We start from the raw sequence: 23826 nt of genomic DNA on the forward strand, positions 1-23826 counted from the left end.
CTAGGTACTATGATAATCTCTTCAGAACTCTCTGAGGAACCTCCATGGTGTTTTCCACTATTTTACATTCTCATCCACAGTCCACAGAGATACCAGTTTCTTTACAGCCTCTCTAACACTTGCTAGTTCCTGTCCTTTTCAAACAGTAGCCATTGTAACTGGTATAAAGTAACAACTCAGTTTTAAAACATTTCTTCCTTTTTTCTTTTCTTTTGAGATAAACTGACTATCCTTATCTCCCAAGTACTAGGATGCCAGTACCTGAAGCATTTTTAGATATAAATATAAAAGCATACTGGATACTGGACATGGTGGCAAATGCCTGAATGTTTGTACTCTGGACACAGAGACAGGAAATTTACTGTAACCCCAACCCAGCCAGAGCTACATAGACACCTTGCATCAAGCAAAGAAACAAAACCAAACCTAAACCAAATCCACAAAGAAATGTGAAACAAATGAGATGACACTACCAAGGCAGTTGATATAATATCTATCTGTAGAGACACACATACATACCTACCTACATACATGCATACATACATACATACATACATACATACATACATACCAGTACTAGATAATGAACACAAGACCTCATGTATGCTAGGCAAACACTACCATTGAACTTTATCCCCAAGACAGGCTCTTACTATATTGCCCGGACTGGTCTTGAACTCACTTTGAAGCCTGGCTGGACTGAACTTTACAGCCTCCCAAGTGGGACTACAGGTCTATATCAAAAACCTGTGGAACAATTCAAAGTACCCATAGGTTATACAAGTGAAAATATCTCAATAATGGTAAGGATTTCTAGTCTCTGACCCTTGGAATTCAGGTCTAGAAACAACAAGAAGAGAAATGATTAAGCCAGAAGAGCAAGCAGAACGGATTTTTTTTGATGGTCACATTTTGATCCATCCTTCCAATCAGAAGCCAGAGAATTGTGGGGGCGTATTATTAGGAAGCCTTATTCATTTCTTTGTTCCTAGAAGGAGACCTTTCTGAGGTAGAGGGGTGGGGGGGTGCTTTACTTGTCTTCCTGGATTCTTTGATGTATTCAAATTGAAAATGAGAGAGACTGCTAGTGGCCCAGACTTTGGCTATGTGGGTGCCTGGTGAAAATCTTTGAAGTCCCTTTTCCTAGAACAGAGCTGAGACGTGGCAAGATGGCAACTATATATTCAGGGGACTCGACAATCTGAGGCAGGACCCTCTGTGCAGAGTCCCTCACCACAGTCCTCAGGACTGTGCTTGAGGTACCCTCATGGTGGCCTTGTTTAATATGTGTGTGAGGTATACCAACAGAGTGCCCTATTATTCTTTTATTTTCCCTTTTTTATATTAGTCGTTACTTTTTACAGCCTGGGGAGACAGGTTAGTGTTTTTATTTCCCACATGTAAGGGAAGGCAGCAGCCGTGGGCACGGAATAAGAAATGGGGTCATGGCAGGAGCTCCCAGCCTGGGCTGCAGCTTGGCCTACTGAACCACACTGTTCTTTTACCTCACAGGTTGGTTGGCACAGGGCAGAGATGAAAGCAACCAGAGCAGCAAGCCTTGGCAGTGACTGCCACCTCCCTCTTGCCACCAGGCTGACTGCACCACTTGCTGGGTGGTGAGGGCTCTGTGGCAGGGTGAAGGAAGTTTGAAGGGGGTTGGGAGCCCCCTTGGGGCAGGAGGTAGTGGAAGCAGCTCCTAGTATCTCAGTTCCCAGCATTTGTCTGGCCCTCCCCTTTAATTGCTCTTGTCTGCTCTCCAGAGAGGAGGACGATGCTTCGCCTCAGGAGCTCTGTAACTTAAAACAAAAGAGGAAGCCTTGGCTGTGGCAGCTCACAGGACTCATTTCCTCTCCCTCATTAAAGCCACTTCCAGGAGAAAGAGAAGCTTCTGGTGGCCCTGGGACCCAGAGACCTCTCATCGTCCTAAAAGCCCGTTGCAGTTCTTGGATCCAAGCCATTTGTTTCCAGAGAGAATCATGTCGGGAGGGAGCTCATTTTTTCCATTTGCAATGGCTTATTAAGTACAAGCATCTCTCTTCTCTCTCTGTTTACTGAGTGATTAGGTCTCCCTCCAACTGACCCTGCCAGAGGAGATAGCCAAAGTGGATCCTTAACACACAGTTACCCTGCAAAATGTCCTTCTCATAAACCCAGGGACCTCAGCCAGGACTGTATGCTTCCTTTTGGTATCTTGTTTGCATGACCAGCAATGAAAATGTCCATTGACAGTAAATGGGACAAATGCCGCCCATGTTTACAGACTCCATTCTAGCTACAGAGCAGAGAGACTGGAACCTGCTGAGACAGGCCAGTGAGGGTTGTGCCCTCTAATGAGCCTGGCTGGAAGGCCTCAGCCTCTGGATCCCATTACTGTCACTGAACCTTTTCTAAGTTGTACCGTTGCCCTGCCCACAGAAGATTGACCTTGCTGTCCTGCTGAGACAGAACAGATGTGGAAAATGACAGTGCTCTGTCCCCACCTGGCAGGCAGGGAGAAACATCTAGGAACAGGGAAACGGGAAGATTCACCAGGTACTGGCTGGTTAGTCACCGGTCACCTGGCTAGGCTGACTGATGAATAGGATAACTTGGTATAAAGACAGCCCGCTGAATTAGCAGACCCAGCCTCCATCAAGCAGACTCAAAGGTCACAGTGGAAACAAAAATCATGCAATTTACCCAAATTTCAGAGGCTGAATTCAATTGTAGGGCTTGGTCTGGAAGTGAGGATGAATTATTTCCAGTTAAGTGGATTCTTGCTCCTTGCTGCCAACATCTTTACTGTGACACACGGAACACCTAAGGTACGCCACTGACATTGTGGGATACAGTGCCTGTCTGCTTGTATCATGGGCTGAGTGACATGGCTCCACCAATTCCCACCTGGTGCATATCCTCAATGGGAGCTCAGTGCTGTGACTCTGCATTGTGTTTTCATGATAAACCTGCACTGTGGCTATCAGACACTTAAAGTCCTGTTTATCGTATGAGTCCAATATTATCCTAGTCCAATATTATCAAATATAGGGCTGGGAATGACCCTGCTTAAGAGGAGTTATGAGCATGCCAAAGAGTAAATAAACTAACAGATTTCCTGAATCATGTCAAGATTCACTATACTATATCCTGAGATTTGTATGAATGCACACACATATTACACACACCATGCATAGCACACTTGACACAATATACCTCCAGTCCATATGACACACATGCTACACCATAATATGGTACTTAACACACAAATACCACATACTATATGTATATAACATGACATATACTATATAACCACACAGCACACATGTAACATATAATACAGACTAAAAACACCCAGCATAAAATAGACTCACATGACATAGCACACACATGACTTACATACAACATATAACACATGAATGCCCAACAATGCAGGCACATACATAACATAAATAACACATGATATATAGCCAACATCCAAGTAATACATGAAGCACACATATAGCTCACGGTTCACCATGCACACAACACCACACACACACACACACACACACACACACACACACTCACAGAGGAAAGACAGGAATGTGGAAAAGAGCCTGTGCCCTGAATACCCTAGGCTCTGACAGAGTTTCCTCCCCTTGAAGTGTCCAAGGGACCAGAGCTGATAAGGGACATGACTGCTAAACACCACTAGTTTCAGATCAAGTGTGGTGACCTCTGCTGAGAGCTTGTGGAATGGGACAGAAAATGTGCTTTTCATATTTCTTGTATTTAGTATCCTATTTGCTCTCTCTTTATTTTTCTTTGATTTTTGTTGTTGTTATTTGGTTGGTTGGATGGTTAGTTTTTTGTTTGGTTTGGTTTTTGGTTTGCTTTGGTTTTGTCAAGACAGAGTTTCTCTGTATAGTCCTGGTTGTCCTGGAACTCACCCTGTAGATCAGACTGGTCTCGAACTCAGAGATCTGCCAGCCACTGACTCTGATTTCTGAGTGCTGAGATTAAAGGCATGTGCCACCATGCCTGGCTCTTCATTTTCCTTTTCTGATAGTTTTGGGTCAAATATATCTATGTGTTCCTGTTTCAATCAGACTAAGAAAAATCACCAGAAGTCATATTATCCCATATTTGAGGCAGAGATGTTTAAAGCAGTGAGTGGCTGCTTTGTCTCTGGCAAGGAGGGTTGTGAGCAGTCATAGCGAGAGCACTTGAGACACACAGGACTCAAAGCAACTGCCATTATCCTTCCCCACCAAGAGAATGAGGGGCAAGGTTGTGTCTAGTTCCTGTCTGCAAGATGTAGCAAGAGAAGTCAAGCAGGAAGAGGGAGAAGAAACCGTCCAACGGCAAGTCAGAGCACCTTCCCAGAGTATCAAGTCAGAGCACCTTCCCAGAGCATCAAGTCAGAGCACCTTTCCAGAGCATCAAGAAGTCAGAGCATCTTCCCAGAGCATCAAGTTAATACACCTTCCCAGAGCATCAAGTCAGAGCACCTTCCCAGAGCATCAAGTCAGAGCATATTCCCAGAGCATCAAGTCAGGGCACCTTTCCAGAGCATCATGAAGTCAGAGCATCTTCCCAGAGCATCAAGTTAATACATCTTCCCAGAGCATCATTCCCTTCAGGATTTCCTGGGGAGGAAGGTAAGGAACTCAGTTGAGAATGTCAGGCTCTGCATTTACATGGAAACAATTACAGGTCTATTATACAATAGAATACATAATCATCATACAATTGAAAAAGAAGAAAAACAAGGTTCTGAATGTGCTTCGTGACTCTTCAGGGTGGCTCTGGGCCAATACCTGTCCCTTTTCATCCAAACACGTGTAGTTTCTTCTCACATTAGTGATATTTCCGTGGAGAATTTTGGGAATGCTACCTTATAGTTTATTCCTCCTCCTTTCTGTGGTTCAGATTTACGTTTCAGGACATTATATTTTCAGATTCATCCTCCCCCTTGCCTCCATCCCCTCCCCACAAAGACAGATTTAGGGCCACCTGTTCTCTTCAGAACCAGGAGAATTGAAAAGATCCCTCATGCCAGACTCCCCTCCATCCTGCCGTCGTCAAGGCACCCTCTCCAGTGTTGCAGGAGAAGGTTCCCCCGGGCTTCGTGTCCAGGTTCTGTGCTCAGGTAGAAGGCTATTGTACAAATATTCACTCGGCCAGGCTGGGTGGAGTGGAGACCGTGGGAGACCCAGTGTTTCGGGGGAGTCCCTGAGGCCCCAGCTGTCTACATTTCCTGCCCAGTATTCCACCTGCCTGTTTCCACCAGGCTGTTAGGTTGTGACATTTGTACTTATTGCTGGGGACTGTGTCCCTGGAAGTGTTCCAGGAGTGCAGTCTTGTTTTTTTCAGGCTGTGCCACCAAAACCATTCTGATCTATTTGCCTCTCCATACCAAGAAATAAGGGTCAGAGAACAAAAGAGAGAAATCTCTCCATTCTGTTCTCTGTGTTGCCCTTAAAGAAACTCTGTGTGCTTCCAGCCTAGTTCTGAGTGAATGTCTTGGCTGAATTCCCCCCGAAATGCCTAGCAGGACCTGTCACTTCTTCTGAGGTTAACAGCTAGGGTTAAGAAGCATGTAATCCAGGCAGGGTTTGGGTGAAATCCTACTAGATAAACTCACACACAGCCACCCTTTGCCCTGAATCACAGGTCTCTGAATTAGACTTGGTTTATCGCTGACTTTCTCTAAAGAGTCAATGGGGCAAAGATGTGTATAAGAAACAACTTATCTCACACACATACACACTTCTTTTTTTTCAAACTGTCATTTCAGCTGGTTGCCTTGCCTTTCTTCAGGTATAACCTTGCATGTGTCCATTAAAAAAAAAGAAACAAAAGAACAAACAAATAAAACAAACAAACAAAAAACCCAATAGATTTCCTTGAATTTAGTAAAATAATCTGGAATGTTTTAAACCTGGTGATTTGCTGGGACAGTTAAAAGTGGCTCCCAGGAGTCTCTGCTTTCCTGTCCCTCTTGGTTTGGCCTGATGTCACTGGGAGGACAACTCCCGCACACAGGGTATCTGTCACTACAACCTATCATCTCCCGCTGCTCTCCCTCCCTCCCTCCCTCCCTCCCTCCCTCCCTCCCTCCCTCCCTCCCTCCCTCCCTCCCTCCCTCCCTTCCTTCCTTCCTTCCTTCCTCCTTTGGAAATTGAAGTGGAAGAAAAGTCCACACACATTAGGAAAACAATGAACAAGCTGAGATCTTGTTTATGGACTCATTGACAGTTACAAACTAAAAGATTATCAGAATATACAAAGTCTATTGTGGGAAAAGAATAAGTTTCCAAGAAATCTGCTGTTTCCAAATGAAAGGTTATCTGCATGCTTTCCAAGTCTGATTTGAGTTTAACATTTCAAATATTGACCTGATTTAATCAATCCGTACACTGTTGTTCCTGATTAGAAGTCCTCAGTATGTTTTCTTGCTCTGTCCTTCAGCCTTACACTGTCTTTCCATCAAGCATGCATTGGGGTAAAATGCCGTTTATCTTTTTAATATCCCAAACATTGGTGGTTGAAGCAATACCATGTATTTGGTCATTTTCATCTGACACCGTGGAACCAAAGTGCTTGAAATCCCAGTTCAGAAGTATGTTCGTTCCAAGTGCTTCCAGAGTGTGTGCACATTCCTATGTAACTAACTCTCTTCGCCTTCTTTGATTTCAATGTGACTCTCTCAGGGGAAAAAGAATGTCACAGAATAAACCGGACACTTTGCGGATGGTATAAGACTGGAAAGCAAATGCTACAAGAGTGGGGGAAAATGACAGGGAGGTTGTGCGGATGCTATTGGAGGGTAATAGCCCGACTGAGAGTAATCCATACCTAGGTCCTAGGAAAAGGCGGTTCTCACATCAGGTGCAAGGCAAGCTCTTGGCAGGAGAGGAGGCTGAGAGCTTGGCTTCCTTGGGGGAAAACAAGTCTTTCCTGGGGAGAATTGTAGGCTTTACCCCTGAAATAAATTAAGGGGATGTGCTAAAAAAAAAAAAAGGACTCCGAATTATTTTCTGATCCGTGCTCAGTGAGAGTCCTCGCCAAGTGCTTAGGACCTTTAGAATGACAGAAGTGCTTCACCAGAATCAGCATCGTGGGAGCATCCCCACCCCCAGTCTGGCAGCTCCCCTCCCCAGGCCTGTGGCTGCCTTGGAGGTTTTTGAAACTGTTTAAGATTTTTGGATTAGTTTTGGGTAACAGAAGCTGCACACTGATGGTCGCCTTTTTTTTCCCTTCTCCGTCAAATTGGGCAAGATTACACATCGGTCTATCATCAGGCCCACTGAAGTCGGCAGACCTTCCCTCTATGGGGGTTGTGTGTACGACTTGCTATTTTGTGTAGCGGTTCTGGCGAAGGATGGGTCAGAGAGATTACACACCAGCGCTGGGCTCTGTCCAGCTCACCATCCTCAGTTCATTTCTCTGCTTTTGGCATCTGGGGACTCTAACAAATGTGATTCCCTCCTCCCCATCTGGGGATGGTGTGCTTCCAGAACCTTCTCAGCAAGTCAGCAGGCTGTGTCTCCGAGTCACATACATGCAGGAGGGAATATCACCACGTTCTATTGGGGGTGCAGGAGGGGCAGGAGAGGAGGGGGGTGTTTTCAGCAAGCTCCTCTGGTAGAAGTCAGCATGTATAGTTGGCCCTCTATGTCTCTGAGTTCTCCATTTGCAGATTTGACCAACTGTTGAACGTGTCTGAAAACATTATGCCTGTACTGAGTGTACAGAGTTTTTTCTCTTGTCGCAATTCCCTAAATAATTGATAACACATTCTCATTGTGTTATCTGCTACAATTTAGTTTAGAAAAATGACAATGTAGAGGTATATGTGCCCAGCTTCCATTCAAATACTACAACATTTTATACAAAGGGACTTGAGTACACATGGATGTTAGTCTTGGAGGCCATTTCCTGTGGATAACTAGGGGGTGATTTCTTCAGTGAACTAGATAGCCTGGTACTAGGCAGAGCCCTTCTCAGAATGGTTCAGCTTACAGAAAGAAGAGGCAAAGGGCTGTAAACAGGAGGTGGTAGAAAGAAAATTCTCCACAGCCTCCCCTCACCCTAGGTAACTCTGAAATGGCAAGGAAATGCTTTTAGTTGTAGGGACTAATTCAAGCAGAGGTCACGACCATTACAGAACAGATGATGACTATCTAGCAAGCCTGAGGAGGGGGAACAGAATGGGTATGAGTGAGTCTACTGGACAGAATACTAGAAGCAGAAATACAGTAGAAGTATGGAAATCAAAGCCCAGTACCTGAAATTATGGAGAGGAATCCACTGGGGTCAACACAGGATGACGGAAAAGTGTCTCGTGAGTCGGGTATGAATATGAAAACTTCCAAAATCCCTTCTAAACTTTGCACCTGCCTGAAGAGGAGACCCATTTGGTTCTGTTCTCGGAGGTGGTAGGGCTGACTCATCATCCCATGGAATTGCTTGCAGCTAAGGGCTGTGAATCAACTCAAGAAAAGTCACTCAGCCTCTGAGCCACACAGGAGGTGTGTGTGCTGGGAGACAGTTTTCTCAGGAAGACACACAGACCACTCAGTTTCCATGCATCCATCACACGGTTCTCTTAGCTGAATCTGGCAAAGTCCTCTCTCTCCTATAGAAATCCACAGAGGGTGTGATGTCTGTCATAAGCCTAAGAGGACTCCTCTTGCCAGGCACGGTGGCACATGGACCCTAGCACACAGGAGAGGTCTGAATTCGAGGCAAGCGTTGTCTACAAATGGAGTTCTAGGACAGCTAGGGCTATGCAGAAAGACCCTGTCTTGGAAGGTGTGTGTGTGTGTGTGTGTGTGTGTGTGTGTCAGGGTGGGTGGGTGGAGGGTCCTCTCCATTTCAGCATGACTGAAAGAGGGCTGTTCAGCTCAGCTGGGTGTGGGGAGATCAGATGAATTGCAAACACGAGGTACTGGTGATTTCCTTCCTATGGAGAAGGTTGGGGTTCCAATTTTAGCAAAGGAGAAACGTGGAGTAGATTTCTGAGTGGGGGGGGGGACGAGGTAGGTAAATAGGTAGGAGACATTGAAAATGGAACTGCTGGGTGGAAGCCATGGTATAGGTTGGCAAATATAGACGTCATATGCCAGGTGCAGGGAAAAGCAGAATTACCTTAATTAGAACTGTTACTGAAAAGTGTCTCTCCAATGACCTGCGTGGTAAAATATTCTTAGCTGCACAATAGAGCCAGATATTTTAAAGTATGTTATTGTGTGAGCATTACTGTGGATCTGACTTAAGAAAGTCCTTAGTGTTTCCTTCCTTCATAACCCAAACAGAGCTCCAGAACTTGCCAGCATGTACTGGGTCCCTGCTAAGCATGCAGAAGTTGAACAGCATGATTCTGGGTGTCCCAGAGTGCAGCCCTACAGGCTCCACGGAGCACCAGGGGCCCCCACAGGGAGGGACACCCCACAAATTTACAGCAAGTCATTCACATGCAAACGTGTTTTATTTTCAGGCTTTAACTGAAGATAATAAAAACAAGGTTCAAAGGAGGTTTCGAGGAACACTTAAGAAGTTCAGCCTCTATTCTGAATAGCAATTAGGAACAGCTAGGTATTTAAAAACATCTACAAATTTTTCTTTTGTAGGCTTGCTGCAAATGGAGTAGAGCAGGCACTTTCTGAAGGGTGGAGAGGAGGTTAGGACATCTCCAAAATGCTTTCTCTCTTTGTCTTCCCAAACTGCACCCATTCCAGATATAACCCACCCCTGGTAACAATGCTACCCTTAACAATACACTGTCTGAAAAAGCACAAGCTTAGCTCTTCCTGCAGGCAGCCTTGATACTTGAAGGAATGGGCATAGTTTTATAGCTTTCCGGGGGACAAATGATAAATACTTGAGGACGGGTATTACAGAGGACTAGCTCAAAAGTTTCGAGAATGTGAGGGAAACTTTCTGCCACTGAGCCACACCTGTAAGCCTGAACTTCTCTGCAGAGGGTTAAGATTATGTAGGAAGGTCCAGTAGATTAGTTTCTGTGGTAGGGGAAATCTAGACGCTAGCGCAGACCTGACCAGTGACGTTGGCTGTGAGGTGAGACTGGTAATCTCTGTGATTGATTGGGGCAGCTGGGATGCCTGACTGGTGACCAGTACCACTGTCCCCTTACTCTTTCTTTTGCTGTGATTCGGAGGTCAGTGTCCTCACAGCCAGAACATCTTGCCATTGATCAAGGATGTCTGCATCTTGGAAAGTACTGGCCTGGATTATGGGGAAGGGAAAAATGAAAAGGTTTTCCAGGCTTGGTTTTGATATCTGGCCTAAAGAAAATACACACGGATCACACCCTCAGGAGAAGGAAGGAACTTTGAGGGGGTAACTGCTAAGATGCATCATCCGAAGTCTCGTGTTTCCGGCTGGATTTTACCAGCTCCTAGCCCACCATCCACCCACCCATCCATTTCCTTCCCAATCCCAGGAGAGGCAGTCGCCAGTTTGGGGTTTATATTTAACTCCTGCAAATCTTGGCTAAGAGATCTCCGTTTCATTCTCCTCCACCATGCCTCCCTCCCTCTCACCATCTAAACACGTTGAATCAGTGCTTCCAAGTCATACCCGGAAAAGAGGGGAACTCTCATGGCTACCACAAAGGTCTAACATTTTCACTTCTAGTTTCTCTCACCAGCCACCTCCAATCGAATTGAATCAGGCTTCATAAAGAAAGCTGAACCCAGCTTCTCACAAACTGGCAGCAGCCCTGCTTCCCTTAATGAGTGTGGAACGTGGCATAAGACAGTCTCACCTTAGGGACGAGGGGGACCAGAAGCTAAGGGCACCGCTGCTCTTGCAGACAAATGGGATTCCATTCCCGGCGCTCACATGGTGGCTCACAACAATCTGTAACTCCAGTTCCAGGGAATCCAACACCCTCCTCTAGCCTCCAAGGGCACCAGGTATGTACGTGGTACACAGACATACATGTAGGCAAAATACCCATAAAATAAGAGAGATTCTATTAGAATCTCAATTACATTCTCCCTCTCAACTAGAGATTCTGTCTCTCTCTCTCAATTAAAAATAAATGAGGGTCTTACCTTCACTGTAGTAGCAACAGGGTGGTGCAAATGGACGGGGGTGAGGGGTAGGAGATAACATTTCATAGTTTAGATAGCCCAGTCGGGTATCTGTGGCTGACAATAAACAAAGAGAATTTTAATGATTAATATGCCATTTGCCCTGATTTGATTATCAATGCACATTGCAAACATGTGTTGAGACACAGCACAAATAAATATGTACAATATTTTTAATTTAAATACTAAAGGATGCCCATTGGGAAGGAGAGACTATGCTATTGAATATTTTCCATGATCTGGTTTGATCCTCATGTGTGTACATGAAAGGAGCTAATATTCTATGTATTATAAACAAGAATATTTCAGGCTGGAGAAATTATAACCTTTGGCCAAAGTCCTATAGCCAGTCTGGGGATTGGGGGTAACTTGTCCCCTATGTAGACTCTTCCCTTTAATAAGGACCATGATTTTAGGACAGCATAGAATTCTCAACCTGGAAAGAAAGGGCGTCATTGTAGTTCAGTTGTCCATTAGGTAAGCAGTCTTCAGCATTTTGTAATTGCTTGGCTCTGTGCAGCAAGGCTCCTGGCAAGTATCAGGCAAATGTCTGTGAAACAGAACAAGTTTTATGACTATTGCAGACGTTGCTGAATCGGGTATAAGGAAAAACTTTAACACATGTATAGCAAACACATTATTAATAGTCTTTCCTTGTCTGTTTTTCATTCCCGTTCCCTGGTTTGTCTGAATCCAAGGGGCAAGTAAGTGTATCTAGGTGGTCCAGGTATGAGAAGGGCAGCTGATCTAGGTGCCTTTCTTCCTCCTGCCATTTTGGGTCTCTGCCTTGTTGTATGAAGGGTTACTTTTGAATGCATTATACTGATGACTGACCCTAGGGGGCTCTCTCAAGTTAACAACATTGACCCTCTTCTCTTACCATCAATGGCCTCAATAAAATACCCGAGACTGGAGACCCTATCAGCCCAGCACGTTGCTTGAAGAATAGCAGACTCTGATGACAGAGAGAAGTAACCTAAAGCATTCGCTACCCCCGGATGTTGCTGAATGCATATGTGTTGGGTGCCAGCACAAGCTTGCTAACTCTTTTTTCCCCTCTTGCTGTCCTGGGTCTCCTGAGCCCTAATTCAATGCTTTTTCAGTTATGTTGAGAGATGAGGACCCCCATCATGCCATACCCGAGCCTTTGCCAAACCTGCAGCCTATTATCTGCTTAGCAGGCATTTTAGGGACAATGACTGTGCTTGCATGGGGAAAAGCTACTGCCTTTTAAATGAGTGTTAATGGAACCTGGAAGGTTTCGGTTGTTCTTGCTGTTATTGAGTTTGCTTGTTTGTTTCCAATAAAGCTCCACCACCTCCCAGGCCTAGTGAAACTTACAAGGAACCAGTATCCAGCTCAAATCACGGATTCGCTCTTTTGGGGTGACCTAGAATAAACTTACTTTGTTTTAATATTAAACTCTCTACTTAATGGTGCTCCGGTTCTGTTTTTCAATCATGTGGCGGAGGATCTCAAATTGAGCATGCGCAGTCTTTCCCGAGTAAGTGAACGCTTCTGGCTTGCTGTGTGCAGAGGCACTGAATCATCCCCAGCATGCTGCTTGCCTGCAGCAAGCAAGCTTTCCTTCATTACTTCCTCTTTCGCTTGTGCTTGTGCTTTGCACTTAACACAGGGTGAGCCCTTGCATTTTATTAGGAGAAGACAGACAGCCCATTCCTATATCTCCCTCCCCACAGCCTGGTCATAGAGGTACATACGCACCCATCCATCTTTTCACCTGTACCTCACACCAGTTTGCCTTATCATGAATAGAGTTTCATATTGTTTTTTTCCCAACCATATTAGTGTAGCAGTAGAATTTTCCAGGCACGCATAAATGCTTTGGGGAGACTCATGAGAGATAGCTCAAGGGACGAGGAGCAGTAGCAGAATGATCTTTAAAACAAAACTAGCCCTGGTTAGCTTTCAGGCTCTCTGTCACTCTGAGGGTAGTTCCTTCACCTCTCAGAGCCTTAATTGTCCCCCTCTACAAGCTGTGTAACCCTGAGACTGTATATATGGCTTATCATTCCACTCTTAACATCTAGGACAAAGTCAATAAATACTGGCTCCTTTCCAGTCAGGGTTTCATAAAGTACACGAGTCATTTCTCTCACCCATATGTGTTACCATGAGAGATAACATTCAGTTCAGTTTAACATACTTTATATTAGCAATTACATATTAATTTACATCAATATTTTATTACTACATAACAGTAATGATGTGTTAATATTTCAGTATGTTAAACATTAATGACTATTTAATATTGATTGAATATCTACCTGATGAATATGTAGTGGGTTATCTACTATGTGCAAAACTCGAAGGCTATTGGCTTGTTTGTTTGCATCTCAGAGGCTTAAACAGGTTGGCCAAACATTTAGCCTTGTTTATTCAAAATATGCACAGCAACAAATCAGGAACCGGAAGGCCAGTTCTGAAATGTGACAAAGGGCCGTAGAGAAAACAAACGAAGCTTGTGTGAACCCTGAAGTTTGGATGGGCAGGTTCGTGAGTGGGGGCAGTGGCGTGGACTCTGGTTACTTCTGTGTAGGAAATAAGAACCCTTTCTTCAGTCACCACATTTCCCTCCACAGCCATTTCATGAAATATAAAGTAGCTATGGGTAAAAAACTTTTATATAAATCTTTTTCCCCCTCAGAGGACTCTGACAGTGCAGTCTCCCTGACATCAAACATTCCCATGAAAAATTAAAAATCCAGTCAATCAACCAGCTGTTTCTAAATATACAAAAATATGGTGCAAACCATCTGAGTTTTCACTCTCTGGTTGAAGAAATACATCATTTAGACAGAGCCTAAAGCAAGTCTTGTTCATCACTCACTGAAAAAAAAACTAGCATTTCTTTAGTACTCAGAAAAAAAATATTAACAGCAAAATTCTTCATTAGACAACACAAGGGCACACCTGTGCTCAAACCCAACCCTCTGGTGCTGTGAGCCTGACCCAGAATCCACAAAGAGCTGGGTATGAAGCGCCACCACGCTACCGTACTCTGGGCCATAGACGCCTCCCTTGTCATGTGATGACGTGATGCACTGGAGCATGTTTTCTAGAATGGAAGGTGAGGGGAGACTTAGGACAATCTGACTTCTCAACACAAAACAAGAAAAGCCAACAGTGTCATGACTCAAGGTGACTTCTCAGGCTTACTCATTTACTTAGTGGTGGAATTAGTGAGGCGCTCTGGCTCCTGAGCCATTTGAGCCATTTTAATGACTTCCGTTGTAAAAGCTTTCCACTTCAGAGATTTATGCTTCAGGTTATGTGTTCATCAGCTTTCTGTCACTGTGACAAAATATTTGAGACAGGCGACTTAACAGAGGAAAGATTTATATGGCTCATGGCTGCTTACATTCAGTCCATGGTTGCCTTGGGCCTGTCCTGAGACAGAACCCTGTGGCGGAGAGCACATGACAGAGCTAAGCTGCTTAGCTCATGGAGGCCAGAAGTGGGGAGAGAAGGGGAATGTTTTAAGTCCTGTGAGAGTTAGTTTTTGTCAACGTGGCACAAACCTAGACATACCTAGGAAGAGGTTATTTCAATTGGGGAATTGCATTTCTCAGAATGGCCTATAAGCATGTCTGCGGGGTGATTTTTGTTTTTGTTTTTTGGGGGGCGTTTTTTTGCTTTTTTTTTGGATTAGTAATTCATGTTGGAAGACCCAGTCCATTATGAGCTGTGTCATCCTTAAGCAGATGGGCCTGGACCATATAACAAAGGTAGCTGAGCAAGCCAGGGAAAGCAAGCCAGAAAGCAGCATTCCTTTGTGGTCTTTCCCAAGTTGTTTTTGGTTGTGGTTTCTTTCTTTCTTTCTTTCTTTCTTTCTTTCTTTCTTTCTTTCTTTCTTTCTTTCTTTCTTCCTTTCTTTCTTTCTTTCTTCCTTCCTTTCTTCCTTTCTTCCTTCCTCCCTCCCTCCCTCCCTTCCTTCCTTCCTTCCTTTCTTTCTTTCTTCCTCCTTCCTTCCTTTCTAAACTGCAGCAACAGAAAGCAAATTAGAATGGGTCCAAATATTCTATTCAAGAGCACACCCACAGCGATCTAACTTTCCTGCCACCTGGGTCTACCCCTCAAATGTTCCACTGTCTCCCAGCGCCATCACAGGTTGGCAAGCATGCCTTTAGCCCATGAGGTTTTGGGGACATTTGAGATCCAAAGTGCAGCAACAAGTTGAAGAGATGGTGAAGCAAGTGATAGACTGGAGAAGACAGCTCTGCTGGAGACGGTTGTTTGCCCTGAAGACTACACGTTTGAAATCTGCATATTAGTCATCACCAATAATGGTATTTCTTAAATTCGAGTGTCCCAGATTATCAAATCAGCCAAGATGTCCATCAACAGATGAATGAATAACGACAGTGTGCAACACATACTTGAGAAAGCTTTGTTCAGTCATAAAGCAGAATGAAATAAAGCCTTTAATCCCAGTACTTTCGAGGCAGAGGCAGGCAGATCTTTGTAAGTTTGAGCTCAGTCTGGTCTACATAGTGAGTTCCAGGACAGCCAGGTTACACAGAGAAACCCTGTCTCAAAAAAAAAAAAAAAAAAAAAAAAGAGGCGGTAGTAGCTGCTCCAGCTGCTCCAGGAATCCCAGGAAAACTGATGCCTCTCAGGTCCATGCAGGGCTCCAGATTCAAGTCCCAGATCTATGGAGCCCACCAGAAACTGTCCACTGTTCGGAGATGTCTTCTGTGTTATCTCTCCACTAGGGCCATTGATGTCAATGACCTCCGATCAGTCCAGAAAAACCAAGTTTTCTGCCACGCCATGACCTACCAGAGTCTGATTGTGGAAGTTCTGGAGCTTCAGGCTCACCCGTGGGTGAAGGAGCTTCAAGGTACCACTTTGAGGATGTTAGCAGGGTACAAGGGGCTAGGACCATGCATGCATGTGATATCTGTGTGGTCTCTCTAGAGAATGAGTCTCTGAGGAACTGGCTGTCAAGATGCCTGGTTCCTTTCTAGCAAGTAGCAGCTTTAGAAAACCAGCAGGTAGCAAAGGATGTCACATTGCATCCAGCCTGGCTCTGTTTGCCCTGGTACCAGGCTGATCTCTTGCTTACCTTCAGTCTACCTCATTCTGACAACAGGTCTCTTGGTCCTGAAAATCTGTCATGTCCACCTTGGAGCCTGGGTAACCTTGAACAACTGGTGACTAATTTAACCCTTCATCATTTCTACATCTTTGGTCCTCAGTAAAGACAGTGAAATGACATACTGCTGCCAAGGACTCAGGGACCCAGTTCTGAGAGGTTGAGTTTCTTTCTATTTATTCCCTGGACACAAAGGTAAGACACCTCCTCTGTAGAAATAAACTTGCTTTATAAACAACATTAAAAAAGAATGATGGGGCTGGAGAGATGATTCAGAGATTAAGAGCACTGCCCTTTCTTCCAGAGGTCCTGAGTTCAATTCCCAGCAACCACAAGGTGACTTACAACCATCTGTAACACTGCATATATAATAAATAAATCTTAAAAAAAGAATGAAATTATGTTATCTGTAGAAAAAAGTATGGAACTAGGGAAATTATACATATTTCATTCCTTCCCACATGAAGAATCTAGACTATAGATATATATTCATATATGAATATATCTATATATTTATATTTATGGGATAAAAATAAAAGAAATATAAATCTTAAGTTTCAAGTTCTCAGTCAGTCAATGGAGGTACTTGGGACCTTAATACTGTTTAAGAAAGGAAGATACGGATGCACTCCTAAGAGCCACAGCCATACCTCCACTCTTAGAAAATACCTTCTGTTGCTCACCTTGGAACTAGATTTTATTTTGAAAACCCCTATCCCACTGCACTAAGGAGGGAACTGTTCCTATAGCCCTTTGAGGGGCAGAGAATAGATCCATGCTTTATGTGACACAGCCACACTAAGGAAAGGGGGCAGTCTCTGAGTCCTCTGCAGAGGGCAAGGGTTGATCTCTACTTAAGGAAAAGAAATGTCCAGGATTAGACTCACCCACATAGATCTTGAGTGGTTTTCAATGAAGACGGTTATTGCACTGACATAATTGAGATGGGTGAGGGTTAAGACACAGTGAATGCAAAAGGATTTATACCAGGCAGGTGCTTAAGTAATAATAACTAACTGCTAAGGCACAGCTATGTATGCATTCAGTTATGTGAAATTATTCTATAGATACAAGTATCATCACATTCATCGTGTTAAATGTTTGCTGTAGATGACGGCGGGCCAACTGCCAGCATTTAGTTGTGCCAGTCTAGAGACCTTGGGTTTGTCTATTAACTGCATGGTCTTCTGCTTCTCAGTGTCTCCATGTGCTTGTATACCCAGTAGAATTTGTGAAAATCTTTGTAAAGACTAAGAAAGACCAAACACATACAGCACAAGAGCTTGACCTGGCACACAGAAAGGGTGCCACTAAATGTTAGGCATGACCAGTGTTGAGGAAATAACTGTGCTGATCTGCCCTCTTCTGCATCAGCCATAGTGACACTAGGCTTTAATCTAAAGATCCAATGTGTATTTTTTAATTACTGTATGTATATGTCCTGATTAGCCTTTATTGTCAATTGGATACATCTGGAAACACCCAGGAAAAGGAAACTTCAAATGAGGAATTGCTTTGGTCAAGTTGTCCTGTGGCCATGTTTGTGGGAGACTATCTTATTTTAAAAGAGAAGAACCAAGACAGAAAAACAATAAGATCAAAGAAAAACCCCAAATCGAGCAGTGTAATCAATCAGATCCTGTTGCTCAGTGGTCAGTGTCCAGAACTCATTCACGGACTTCTGGGTTCCAAAAGGCTCCAACTCTGCCAGCACGCATACATAACTTGTCTTGTAGACTCAGGAAGGTTCCAGTCCATACTTTCTGATGTCCTTGGTGGATGCCCCATGTTCATGGCATCTGCAATATCTAGGGTATCCAAAAAGGAACTTGGGGAAGAAAGGGTTTACACTTATAGGTAATAGTCCATCACTGAGAGAAATCAGGATAGGAAACTAGAGGTGGGAACTGAGGCAGAGATCATGGAGGAATTATGATTAGCTAGCCTTTTTATGCAGCCTAGGCCCTTCTGCCAAGGGATGATGTCATCCACAGTGGGTTGGGCTCTCCAGCATCAACCATCAATCAATGCAATATCTCACAGACATGGCTACAGACCAGCCTTATGAAGGCAATTCTTCAACTGAGGTTCCCTCTTCCTAGCTGACTAGTTTGTGTCAAGTTAATAATAAAAACTAACTAGGAGAGAGAGACAGACAGACAGACAGACAGACAGACAGACAGAGACAGAGACAGAGACAGAGACAAAGACATGAGAGATAGCAGGTAGCATTGGGAATCTACTCAACATGAAGTAGAACTTGACACAGGACCAGAGCCTAGCATCTCAGAAGAAGGCAGAGACAAGCAAAGGGATGCTATGCTGGGACTTCCTCCTCATCCCAAGGCAGCCACAATGACTCAGAATTCTCCAGCTCATGTTTTTCATCCTCCTGACTCTTACAGATTCTTGCTAATCAGATCCAACCTGGCTGCAAAGGTCTCTGTGTTTGTTCTGCTACCCTCAACCCCATGTCTGGTGGAGACGATAGCCTTTAGCTGTCTGCACACATCCAAAACCTGGCACAGTGCAAAGAGTGTGGAAGCAAAAGTCCCAAGAATCCGGCAACTTTGACTGGAGATCATATGGAATGATGACCTGCCTATCAGTCAGAGGTCAGTCTGTAATGAATGTCCCATGTTTTAATATTCACTCTGTTTTTCTTGGCTTAATCATGTTATTCATCCAAACACCCCTTAGAAAATTTGACACTTATCATTAAATCACCTGTCTCAGAACCACAATTACAGGTTCAGACTTCTCCTCTTTTTAATTACTAATGGTGCCCCGTGTCCCGCTGTTCCACATATCACTCCTTGAACCTGGATGAAACCTCATGGCGGGCTCTGTGTCCACTCTCTCTGGAGTGATTCATTCCCATATGAGCCTCTATGGAAGTCAGGCTCTCATAACTGCCTGAAGGCATTGTCTTTGCCTATGGGATCTGGATGCCTTAGGTCAGGCCCTGGATGCAGGCACAGCACAGACTGGCTCTCTGAGCATCGAGGACCTTGGGCTCTGACTCTTGTGTACCTTCCTGAAGAACCACCCTCATACAATACATGGCAAATTTTATAACTTTGATGGTTAATATTAATTGTCATCTTGGTAAGATCCAGAATCACATTTAAGACAAGTATCTAGGGGTGTGTGTTAGGGAATATGTAAATGAGATTAACTGAGGTGGGGGAGACCCGCAGCAGCATTCCTTTAGCTCTGCTTCCTGACTGGGTAGATATGATGTAATCAGCTGCCTCAAGCATCTACCACAACGATTTCCCTACTGTGAAGGACTGTACCCTGGTACTGTGAGCTAAAATAAACCCTTCATTTTTAAAAATATATTTTCTATTTAAATTAGAAACATGCTTGCTCACATGTCAATCCCAGCTTCCTCTCCCACCCCTCCACCCTTGACCCTCCACCAGTCCCCCAGTCCCCCGTCCAATACCCACACCGTTCCCCAGGGAGGGTGAGGCCCTCCATGGGGGATCTCTAGAGTCTGTCATTTCATCCAGGGTAGGACCTAGGCCCTTCCCCATGTGTCCAGGCTGAGAGAGCATTCCTTCATGTGGAATGGGCTCCCAAAGTTCATTTGTACACCATGGTAAACACTGATCTACTACCCAAGGCCTAAACCCTTCATTCTTTGAAGCTAAGTTTGTCACAGCAAAATGTAGCAAGTTCACTACCCTAAATAACCCTGTTTATTTTTTTTCATCATACTAGCTTGCTATTAAAACCCAAGTGAGGGGCCGAGGAGACAGCTCAGTGGAGAAAGCACTTATGGTACAAGACTGACTTTCTGACTTTGGATCCCTAGACCCATGTAAAATCATGACGCAGTAGCCTACATGTTTATAATCCTTGATCTTCCAAGGAAAAATAGGAGATAGCAACAGGAGGATTTTTAGATGCTCAGTGGGACAGTCACCATGGCATCCATTCAACAGTGAACAAGAGACCCTGTCTCAAGCAAGGAATGATACCCGAGGTTGTCCTCTGACCTACACAGGTACAGCATGGCCTTCTTTCTCTCCCTCCCTCTCCTCTCTCTCACACACCCCAAAGCACACCTGTGTGTTGATGACACCTGATGATTCTGCGGGGTGGGAGGCATAGTGGGTGCAGATACCAGTGTAGGAATGCTACCGTAGGTGGTACTGTATTCTGAACGTGAAGCGTCCTCAACATATACTGGAAGGAGTGGAGCCAGCATTGGAGAGTGAGCTTCCTGAGGTTATATGCCAGTCAGGGTTGGAAGCAAAAGCTGAAAGCAATACCTTACCTCATGCTAAGTCTTTATTTCTAGAGAAGCTTCTAGTAGTTCTTTCACCCAGAATTGGGGGCTCCTGTACCCCAAATCTGGCAAGTACATAGGAATTGTGCATCTTACTAAAACTGCACTTGGGAGAGAAGCAACAAGGAAGTTCCCTTTGCTCCTCATTTTCTCTTCCCGCTTGGATCAGGGAGAAGAGCTAGAAGCAGGGAACACTACCACACAGCCACACTGTCCCCAGAAACACTGCCTTCCAGCTCACTGAGGTTCTTAAGAACATTACACATTCCCCAGAAAGGCATGGGACTGACTTAGGGCCAGGCAGGGCTTACCTTGTCCACAAAGTGATGGAGGTAAGGTAGGTGTCCTCCAGCCTCATGCAAAGGAATCACTGGACTGGAAAGAAATGAGTCATCATGCAATGGTGATCCCAAGGTCAGCTGTTTAGTGTGCATGCTGTTGGAACATTTAGATAAAAAGTGAGACATAACCCCAGATGAGACATTTTCTATGTACTCCCACCAAGCCGAGATATTTGGAAGCATGCAAGAACGTCTCAGCATCTTTTCAAAGGCCACAACATGGAAGCCAATAACGGCTTCATTTCTGAGGCCTTATGAAGACAGAAGAGATCAACTTGGCTAAGTTTAAAACTACAGCATATGTGGCTACTAAAACAGCTGAGAAAAAACATTGCCCTAAATGTTATAGACTGTTCATGCCCCCCTACATATTCATAAGTTGCAATCTAAAGCCCTGTATGATGAGTTTTAGACGTATGGTTTAGGAGAGGTGGTTAGTGTCAAGGTGGAGCCTTCAGGAATGGGACAAAGAACTAGGAGGAATCTCAACCATTCAAATGAGAAGGCAGGAGGTCTACAGGCCTACAAAGAGCACTCCCTGGAGCTCAGCCACATCGACACTCAGAGCTAGGATTTCTAACCTCTAGAGCTGTGAGTGATAAATTCTCTTTCCGCAGAGGCCGCCTAGTTCTGTGCTCCTTTGCTGTAGTCACCCACGAAGACTAACAGTGCTATTATTTAAATGGAAATGTCTGCACCAGGCTCCTGTTTCCAACACCTGCCTGCCAGTTGGTGGTGCTATTTCTGGAAGCTATGGAGCCTCTAGGAGGAGCAGCCGGTCTGGAGGAAGTGTGTCACCAGGGACAGATGTTTGAAGGTTTTACCCTACCTGATCCTTTCTCTGTTCTCTGCTTCCTAGCTCACCATGATATGATCTAGCTGCCATTCCTGCCTCTGTTAGACCGAAGCCCTCTGTAACCGTGAGCCAAACAGAAGTCTCTCCTCCCCTCGGTTACTTCTGTCAGGTGTTTAGAACACAATGGTGAAAAATCATGAATACAGACATGAATCAAGTTATTTTTCCTGTTCAGATTAGAAACATACAAATATGACTATAGAATTAAAATAAAAACGAGTAAGTCTTCAAATCAATGATGATTTGTTCCATCAAAACTTTTTTATTGTTCTTGAGACAGAGTCTAACAATGTAGCCCAGGCTAGCCTTGAATTTTGATCCACTTCCCTCAGGTTTCTGAGTGCTGGGATCATGTTTACTTAACTTTTATGTCATCAATTTAAAAGGCAATGACTGTCTCAATTAAAATTACAACATATAACTGAGGCGTTAATATAGAAATGTGAAATACTTGGTGCTAGGATTTCTGGTATATGCAGTGTACTGTATGCCTTTTGCATATGTTATAATTGAGGAGCAAAATATACCATGGTATCTCTTCTATATTTGATGGACGAAATCTATGAAGAAAAATATTTTGATTGGGCTGGAGAGACTGAGAGATGGTTTGGTGGCCGCAAGCACTTCTCACAGAGGACCCAGGTTCTCTTCCCAGCACCCTCAGGGTGGCTTACAACCCTCTGTAACTCCAGTTCCAAGAAATCTGACACCCTTTTCACAGGTGCTAACCATGTACATGGTGCACAGACATGTGTATGGGCAAAATATACATTCACATAAAATAAAAATTTTATATTATGTATCATAAAACTTATTTTTTCAAAATATATTTTAAAATAGACATTGTAAAAAAAACTTATTTTTATTGAACTTACGGATGGCCCATGTTCACATCCCAGTACCCATATCAGGTGACTCACAACTGCCTATAACTCCAGCTTCAGGGGATCTGATGCCCTCTCTGCAGGTGCCTGCACCCTCATGTATATCACTGTTGGATCCCAGCCCCCACAGATTTCTGTGCATTGTTTGTCAGCTGATAGCAACAGGTGCATCCTGTTCTCTAGTCCTGGCTTACAGCCCTGGCCTTGCCTGTCTGGAATCAATATCTAGCATGAGGAAAACATGAGCTCTTACACCTGGGGTTTCTCCACTGTGCTGCAAGCCTGTATATAAGCCTGCTCAGAGATAGAAATCTCTTAGCACTTGCAATAAAGACATATACACACGCATTCTCCTGGCAATAAAAGCGGCAGATGCATTCTCTTAGCACAAGCGGTTGGACATCTTGTCTTTCATTTCCCAGTACCTTGGACTTGCTTGTGGGGCACCACATAATAATAACATGCACGCACACACAAATAATACAAATAAATCTTTTTGTTTGGTTGGTTTGCATTTTGTTTTTTGAGACAGGGTCTCTCCGTGTAGCCCTGGCTATCCTGGAACTCACTCTGTACACAAGACTGGCCTCAAACTCAGAGATCTGCCTGTCTCAGGCTGCCTCCCAAGCACTGGCATTAAATGTATGCACCACTACTGCCCAGCCACAAATAAATCTTTTTAAAATCTTTATAAATTTGACTTACATTTTAATTTAATGTGTGAGTGTTTTGCAAGCATGTATGTATGTGTACCATGTCATCTGTGTTTGGTACCCCTGAAGGTCAGAAGAGAGCACCAAATTCCCTGGAACTTGGTGGTTATGAATCACCATGTGCTGGGAATCGAACCTGGGTCCTCTACAAGAGCAGAAAATAATCTGAACTGCTGAGCCATCTTTCCAGTCCCTAAAAATAAATATTTAAAAATTAAGAACTCTAGATTTTGTTGGGTTTTGCTTTTGAATGTTTTCCTTAGATGCTAAATTTGAAGTAAGATATCTCCTACCCGTGTACCTTTCTTTGCCTGAATTAAAATGTTTACTGAAAGATAAGGATTTTGAAGATTAATAGGCAAAGAATAGGAGATAATATATTCCATCTGTCCACTGGGGGGGGGAAATCCTTACTTTTTTCCACTGTTAAATTTATCACAGAATTTCTGATAATAATAAGCCTCACAGCTGACAGCAGAACCAGAAAACAATGGGTATAGAAAGGTACTGGATTAGTGATTGGAAAGAA

The 23826-nt window shown here is 44.0% G+C and overlaps 1 pseudogene; it reads left to right on the forward strand.

Moving 5' to 3' along the window:
- Positions 1-15660: 15660 nt before the first annotated feature.
- On the forward strand, positions 15661-21936 carry LOC101825148 (annotated as a pseudogene).
- The last annotated feature ends 1890 nt before the right edge of the window (positions 21937-23826 follow it).

The sequence above is a fragment of the Mesocricetus auratus genome, unplaced genomic scaffold (assembly GCF_017639785.1).
Source record: "Mesocricetus auratus isolate SY011 unplaced genomic scaffold, BCM_Maur_2.0 Super-Scaffold_100021, whole genome shotgun sequence".
Taxonomy (NCBI): Eukaryota; Metazoa; Chordata; class Mammalia; order Rodentia; family Cricetidae; genus Mesocricetus; species Mesocricetus auratus.